The following is a 7,970-nucleotide window of genomic DNA, read 5'->3' as shown; positions in this document are numbered from 1 at the left end:
CATACCAAAATATCTGCAGCATCTTTAAGTAAAAAGTCTGGCCTAATCTTCCATCCGGTCACAAAATGTGCTGGCTTTTACGGATGGAGTGATCCTCAGCAACTTCCACGGGGAATCTGTTTCAATTAGGGGGTGGGGAAGTCGGGGGTTTCCACTCGTAAATGAAATTAATGAGATTTAGAAATGGTGGCAAATGTCTTCTTACTGCTGCACTGTAAACTGAAGCTATTCACCCCAAAGCATTCTCATGTATTGCAAAAAATTTATGACGTACGCATTTCTCTCACTCACTGTATACGGCGGTATCGAGGCTTTACAATCTAGCTAGGTGGGTTACTTTTGCGTGAATAAAACTGGCCAGGCATCCACTTCAAAGCGCGCGTGTGTGCGCGTGCGTGCGTGCGATCGAAAGCTTTCTCCATAGCACAGAGAGAAGCTCGCCGTCTTCATTCCAGACTGTCCAAATTCATTTTTTAAATGACTTTCTTCAGAAAACTTTACAAGGTCTTTGAGTGGTGACTTAAGGGAAATACCCCCCCCCCCAAAAAAAATATCAATTGAAATGAGAGGTCACTTCATGCTAATGATGTCAAAATATATGAATTGCTGGGATGTTTACAAGATAAATTAATAGCGTGACACCACTAGAACTCGACCTTTGAGACGGTTTGGTCCTCAGCTGTCCTTTCTGTTTTCTCGTATGAGACACAAAATGGCTACGTGCCGCGCCAGATCAACTTGCTTGCTTGTTATTTGATAAGCTTCGGGCGCAGACATGCGCCGATTATCACCAGGAAGTGTTTGGCTGCGTAATTAGCAATCATCAGACGAGTCTCTTTGCCACAAAGGACCTTAATTTTCCTAAAGTTTGGGTGCCCTAAAGCTTTCCCCTCAACACCAAAGAATATTCGCTCTTCATGAAATGAGACGAGTTTAATTGCTGGGCAAAAAAAAAACAACCTCCCCCCTCGATCACAGACGTTCTGGAATGAAGGGTAAGATCAGGCAAGCTAATTATGCTAATAAGCAATTGTTCAGCTGTGGTGGTATGTTTACTGGCTTGATGTGTTTCTTATGTTGTGTCATGAGCAGCCAGTCTCTTTCTTTTTTTTTCTTCTCAAGATGGCTACACCTGAAGGCAACGGGACTGTGCCCTCATCCATCGTGCCCAAGTCATTACCCTTGGACGGGGAAGAAGATAAATACTGTTGCAGATGCTTAACTCTCTGCAAATGAGATTTTGCTAGCCAGATTTATCAAGCCTTGGCGGGGTGTTTAAGGCGCCCAAATTTGGCCCTCGGCATGATGAAATGGCAGCACATGTTTCTGAATCACACACCACCGTGTTGTTGCCAAAGGCTTGGATGATTTAGTCAACTGCTTTTGCCCCCGCCCATGTTGTGCCTTTGACATTCTCGCATTTGGGTGTGCAAAGGTGTTCCATAGTATTAGTAGTGAAGAATCCATCTAAAAATGGACTTGACTTGCGCGGGTCAGGTTAGCAACGATACGTTGAGCGGGAACGTAGCCATCTAAATCGAACTTTCTTTGGTATCGCCTGTCATCGGGCACCTTCATTAACGTCTGTGAAGACAGGTGCTCCTGACCACTTTTTTAAGGCTTCTGTTAGCCATGCGGCTGGCGAACATTGTTAAAGTGTAACGCAATGAGATTCGGTAACACTAAGTGCTCTATCAAGTGCTGCAATTTGATAGGCTGCTTAGCAAGACTGTACAAAAGATATTCAGGCGGATCTATGAAAGACTAAATATTTCACGGTGACTCCGAAATCCATTGGCCCGACATGTTGCATCAAATCCATCCGTAGGCAGTAAATAGCCAACAGTGTTAACACGCGCAAACTAGTTACACCGTCGGGGCCGAAGCTTTAAAATCATCATAGGCGCAAATCCACGCCGTTAAAAGTCAGGCGCAGTATGTGGCCTGCACTCGCACCGAGCGCACAGCCAGGTTGCCGATGGGAAAATTCATAGGCTGGCCATAAAATGATGTGCATGTGAACCTGTTACTGCGGAGCCTCGCTTTTTACGTGCCACGGCGGAGGGTCCCGCTGTGAAACGCCATATTTATGCTGGCATTATATGTGAAAGAATTAGGATCATAAAAACGTGCCGGCCACACAAAAGCTTTAGAAGACCGACTGTTGCGTGAGGCCGACTGTTTGCGCAACTGCAGCCTACGGAGTGGAGCTCGTCTGCTTATATCACAACCAAAACAATGTTTTCTTTGTTGCACTATTTATCCACTGTTTACAACTGGACACACAACAGAAGATGAAAGCGATGACGCTGCTGGGGGGAAAGGGGGGGGGGGGGGGGGGGGACGATGTACAGCTGAAAAAATATCATTCAAATCTATGAACGGTTTATTTTTATCAATGCACAGTGCAATGAACTACTCTTCTACTAGATGGCCGAAGGTGCATTCACCTTTGGGGACATTTATTTGGTGCTGATATTTTTCCTCACGCAAATTGTAGCTTAACTCAATAAAGGTTGCAGGTAAACAACTCAAAATCCAGACACTTCTCACCCATTTGTCTTTTACCTCTAGAGGGAGCTCTTACCACCCAGTAGCTAATGCCTTCCCTCATTTAAAAAAAAAAAAAAGTCTCTTCCACACCCCTTGGGCCTGGATAAAGCAGGAATGCATAGAAGTAAGGAAGATATGGTACTTCACTGCGGGCGCTATGATAACGTAATAAACGGAAATTCAATTGCAAAATGAACTTTAATGTCTTAAAGCCATCCGCAGCGGACGGATACCAGAGCAAAGAGTGCAAAGAGGTGAGACTCGGCGGTGCAAATCAACACTCAACTCCCTCACGCTCAGCTCCGGTCGACTGGGAGCCCCGGAGTTTCTGCAAATGAACGATCTGTCAGGAGGCTGTTTGTATCCTCTCTCCCGCTCCTTTATTTAACACTCTCACGGTTAAAAAAAAAAAGAAAATTGGCGGGGGGAGCTTTTTAATTAGCTGTGGACTCTTCTATTTTAATCAACTCGCACAAAGAGTCCAGCTGTGACAGCCTTGACAGGCGAGGACTGCTGACGTTCCAACTAGTGACTTTCCTCGCGGAAGGGGGGAGAGGCGAGAATAATCGGTGAATTCTGATCGTGACAGGAAGTACGGTAAGCAAAGCAGTTGGGTTTTCATATTTTTCCATTAATCCGTGACAGATCAAGGAATTGTTTTTTTTTTTTTAAAAGAAAAGCATTATTGTTTATACTCAAGTAAAATGTAACTAGATAGACACTGTGATGTAATGTGTATTACTGCCACCTATATGACCAGAGTGGAATCGCATCCTTCACGATATCCGCTTTTCAGATTTACAATAATCATTGAACGAGTTTGTTTGAAATGGTATGGGCACGAGTCAGCTATTTCTGCAGAATTAAAGTTGACATGTTTATAATATGTTTTTGCACAAACATTTACTATAGCTATGACTTAACTATTGCGCTAGTTGAACAGAAGTGAGATAACCCTACGATACAGTACACAGTCTTAGGTGTAATGAAATATAAAACAAAGGATTTTGTGCCTTAGCAAGGCACCATTTTAGTTTGAATAAGTTTGACTATCGTTCTTAAACGCTGCCAGCTTTTCATGTCAGACTGCAGGACGTCTCGGATCACATACAACAAACATCTTTACAACACTTCACATAATGAGCAAGTAGGGCCTGTTTGATGTTTTGGGCCTGGTCCGAGATAACCTTCATATCGGCCGCTAAATTGCTTTTTGTTCATCGAAAGGTTTTGAACAATAGAAAAGCAGAAGTGAAACTCGTTTTGGGCCATTTGATGAGAATGCCAGGAAGCCAGTGGGATGCTTCCACTTTGAATTGATTTCTTTTCAACTCGCATCTTTTATTTACATGACAAAATGGAACAGATTGCGTCGGATATGAGGGCCAAAAAAAAAAATTGGACAAATGAAAGGCGATATTTGCCAAAGACAATTAAAAATAATAAGATATGAAATGGACGGCTGTGTTGGTGTGCGGTGATTGCGCCCACTCGCTGCAACCGCCGGTGACTTTTGGATCTTTTATTACACATAGGAGAGACGCCTACTGTTAGACTGTGATGTGCAATCTGCTCTCATGCAAATACAAGAGCTTAAGAGAGCCCCCCCCCCCCCCCCCCCCCCCCCCCCCACTGTACTCTCAGTGGACAACACTCATTAAACTAATTACACAACGAACGTAAAGTGAGTGGAGTGTAATGAGATATGTGATATTCACAAGAAACTTGTGCCACTGGGAGCCTTCCAGTAGAAAGAGTTTGTCGACACTGCCCACCAAAGTCGCACATCTGGTTTCTCGGGATAAAACGAGGGATTGGGCTAAATGTCGCTTACTTACAACGCCAGTTTACGTCGTCTTCTGATTGCGAACAATGAGCAAGTGGCACTAATGGAGGTTAAAAAATCATCATTAGTGTCGACGTAAAGATGCGCCACTGCTGCGTGAAATCGGGGCGAGGTGAAAAAGGGCGTGAAGCTGTGTCACAACACCAGCGCAAATGACCCAAGTGGTGATATACCAGGAAACTAATAAAGACGCCATTTAATTGTGTGCACGGAGAATTACCTCATTACTCTTTATACATAGCTAATAAATACATTTGCATTCTATTTATGACCTTTCATGCAGAGTAGTGTGCATGACATTTGTTCAAATATGTTTTTCCTACCAACTCTGGCTTCACTTTCCAAGCAATTGTAACCTATTGCCACAAATATCACTTCACTCATCACTGGGTGTGCTGGAAGTGCGCCATGCATCATAATTGTTTTGCTAATTTACTATGCTAATTGACTAATTAAAAAACGGGGACAAGGGTGAGATTAGAAATAAACAAACAAGGCTAAGCACGTTACTGCCGGGGCCTCCCTTTTGTTGTTTTGTTTTGTTTTTGTTGTGACATTAGGGATGCACACTCATTCCGGCGCCTTCAGTGCATGTTCGCCCGAGGCAAAGGCTTGAAACACAATGATAACTGCTCACCATGAGACTTGCAAACATCCACGCATCAAACTGCTTGAAACGACACACCCATCACATTCATGGACTCCTACTTTACAATTATGCTGTGGTGCAACGTATGTAAACGGGCAGTCCTGGTGTGGATTCATAGCAATTATCCAAAAACTATTTTCCCAATAAAGTTAGACATTCATACCAAAAAAGGGGGCAAGTCAGTAGTTCATTCGCAGTTGAGGTCAAAAACCACAAGATGTCACCAATCACATTCTCAATGTGATGCTGAAACGGCAACTCTTCACTCTTATTAAACATGTAATACAAAATTGCTATCAAGGTCTTGCTGTGTTCTAATTTGTTCTAATGAATACAAGCCTTGCAATGTAGATACTTTACGATAATAACCTAGCCAACAATTTTTTTAATAACCCCTGTGTTTATTGTATAAGGACACTATTCATACATACAATTAGACAAATTGAAGAGAAGGTTGTTCTTTTAAATACATCAGAAATAAAATACTTGTATGTGTCAAGGGCCAAAATAAGCCAGCGGCTCATGAATGTTTCCACCAGGTGGCAGAGTGACGACATGGCCGTGAAAAGAGTAACAGCTCACTCACCAGTATCCCAAGCAGAAGACTACAAACCATGTGTACAATTCAAGTCACACAAAAAAAAATGCCAGATGACATAAATATCCAGCTATAGTCACAGTAAAAGTGCGGAGAAAAATGTAAACAAATTTAAACAATGCCTGGAAGTGACTGCAGTGACTAATCCACAAGCTGCTCTATTTGTGTGAGCCGCGCCGAGTATTCGTTTTAATCCTGCGTTGTGACATGACTGCAGCCTGGTTACATGCGCACGTAACGACCCCCGCCTGCTTGCTGACATGCTCCACATGAGTGGACTGATGGACGTAAAGCTCGAGAAATATGGCACAGTATGGTCCTTTTCATGTGGGGACACTTTAAAAAGAAACAGAATGACGTCAACAGTGGTTTGGAGCAGATGGTGTACCCGAGGGATAGGTATAGGACACATGACAAAAAAACACAAATGCAATGATGACCCTGGCACAAGTGTTTGACTAATTTTGCCCAACAAGCTCAAAAAATAAATCATTGAGAAATATTTGCTATTTGGTGCTGTATTATGTGCTGAATTCAACTTCATTTTTATTCGTGGTGCAACACAAAACACAATAATAATTAATAATAACAATAATAATTAAATATTTAATCAAAATATACATAAAAAAACTATGCAGTGTGTCGGAATAACAGGTGTTTAGTTTTGTACAAACTCCTGCGATGGATTAAACTGTAAAGCATACCACATCTGGATTTTCTTTGCAGCCCGCTGCTCATGTGAAGTACATCTCTCAAACTAATTGCACAATAGACATGGGAAACATGCATGGGAAACAGCCTCTTGCCAACACACCAATGTCCCTCCCCCACCCGCCCGCCCTATCCACAAATCCAAATTTCCCAGTGGCAGGATACAAACTGAACGGTTAGTACCCAATGGTTATATCGGGTAAAAGATCACAATAAATTGTATTTGTTGTGAAGAGAAGGAAACCAAAATGTCCCTCAAGCAATAATATTGTCGTGTAATTTGCCCTGGGGAGTGTTTACGGTAAATGAAAAATGAAACATATGTTTTACAAACGACAAGTAACGACAATTGTCCTTTTGGAACCTACGTGTGTTATTGTGCTGGAAAGCGGTGTTTTGGGACATGAACACTTCTTCTGAAGTCGCTAATAATTAACACCGCGTTGCACATCCCCGGCGACGCCAATGAGTGACTACCCGTAGAAAATATAAACCTCACTTGGATAAAGATTGAAAAGCGGCATCTATACCTTCTAGTGTAAAACAGAGGACAGGCTTTGTTTTGATGGAGGCTGGCCGGTCCGCCGTGCGCTGACAAACAAATCCAGATAAGACCCCAAACTATTTGAAGCTTAGCAATAACTCGTGTCTCTCTATTGCCTTGTTAAAGCTTTTTAATGGCTCTGAGTCATTGTAATGGTCATCGGCAGCGCCGCCGTCCTCGTTCAAATGCAATTAAGACAGCGACTGAGCCAAAAGGCTAATGAGGAGAATGTGCTTTGCAGAGGGATTAGTGACGGACTCCGTGTACGAGCAAAAAAAGTGATGGAGATAAGGGGGAAATGCGTGTGCGTGTAATAACAAGATCACAGGTACACTCGGGGATTAATGCAAGTCGCCGTCTCGTGTCCAACTCTCGATGGGCCTTTTAATGCAATGAAAAATGAGATGAGCGCAGTAATTCTGTTACAAGTGGCTAATGTAGCCAGGAAGATGGAACAGAGGCCGCCGCTCACTGGGCCCCCCATCACTACCACCACCACATTCGGCGTAAGAGCTAGCCTGATTAGCGTTATGCTAGCTACGAGTCCAATATCTGCGTGCATCACCCAAAGCCCATCAAAGTGGTATTACGTAAATGATGGACGCTTCTACAAAGAATGTTTCCATGACAAGGCTCATGTGACACTTTGATACCATACAACCTAAGTCCTTTCAGCGCACTTAACCATTTAGCATCAGCTGATAAAAGTGGCGTCATTTTGGAAACTTCAATCCCGTAGTGACCAAGCTAGCATGAATTTAGGAGAAAAATATTCAATGGACTAAAATGCGACATAGGAGGTTTGGGCCTGGCTACGTAACTGTCATAAAAACAGAAGCACCTGTTTACCATCACAGCCTGTTAGTTTGATTGGGTTTAATGATCTGTTCTAGGTGGTCCAACATCCCTGGAAGAGCTGGCTCACTGTCAGTCCTTCAACATGCAATGAGTGCACAGGATAGTCATTTCAAAATATTCCAACATGTTTGGGATCGAAAGTTAAATAAAGATTTTTGTAACCATTACAAGGTAATTCAAGATTTTTTGGAATCTTGTTACAAAGGTCTTT

Source organism: Syngnathus acus, chromosome 20 (assembly GCF_901709675.1).
Source record: "Syngnathus acus chromosome 20, fSynAcu1.2, whole genome shotgun sequence".
In the NCBI taxonomy this organism is placed as follows: domain Eukaryota; kingdom Metazoa; phylum Chordata; class Actinopteri; order Syngnathiformes; family Syngnathidae; genus Syngnathus; species Syngnathus acus.
Note: the sequence above shows the minus strand (reverse complement) of the source record.